Below are 796 nucleotides of genomic sequence, written 5' to 3'. Positions count from 1 at the left end.
TATTGCATTGGTATTTTCATTTTCATCATATTTCATAAAAAAAAAAAGAGGGAAAAGCGTTGAAGTAGTGTTCAGGAGGTTCATCGATCCGGTCAAGGCAAAGAATCAAGCGTGGGAGCGAGGTTCCGCAGCGATGCCACGAGGTCGCTCCAGCTGGGAGCGACGTGATCAGAGTGACTGGTCCAAGTCGCTCGCATTTTCGGTGTCCGGAGCTCGAGAGTCGCTCTCGGTGCGACGTCTCGCAACAACCACGTGAGGTCGCTCGCATTTTCGGTGACTGGGAGCGATGTGATCAGAGCGACTCGGCTAAGTCGCTCGCATTTCTGTCTCCGGGGCTCGAGAATCGCTCTCGGAGCGACGTCTCGCAGCGACCACGTGAGGTCGCTCGCCACTCCAGGTCGCTCCCGAGCCGGTCCAGGTAAGTCCCTCTTCGATTTCGTCACGTTTAATTCGAGTTAACCAGCACTAAACCTAACCGGACGAACCTAGACCTACCCATACCCACGACCTTCATCTCTTTCACTCTCCCTTCCTCTCACAAACACTCATACTCTCTCAAACAAACCCACATCAAAAATCTCCTAACTTTCTCAATTCTCACACGTTAAGGTGTTGAAAGGTTTGATTAGAGAACCCTCTCATTCTAGAATCACTTTGATTATTGAATTTTACTTGTCTTGTAATTTTCACATGATTAAAAGATTGAGAATTGTGATTCTTTACGTTGCCTCTTGAAGTTTACATGTGCAAAGTCAATCCACTTATCCCTTTCCAAGTTTTGTATTTCTCAGGTACA

This window comes from Brassica oleracea, chromosome C2 (assembly GCF_000695525.1).
Source record: "Brassica oleracea var. oleracea cultivar TO1000 chromosome C2, BOL, whole genome shotgun sequence".
Classification (NCBI taxonomy): Eukaryota; Viridiplantae; Streptophyta; class Magnoliopsida; order Brassicales; family Brassicaceae; genus Brassica; species Brassica oleracea.
This window is presented reverse-complemented; position numbering follows the sequence as displayed.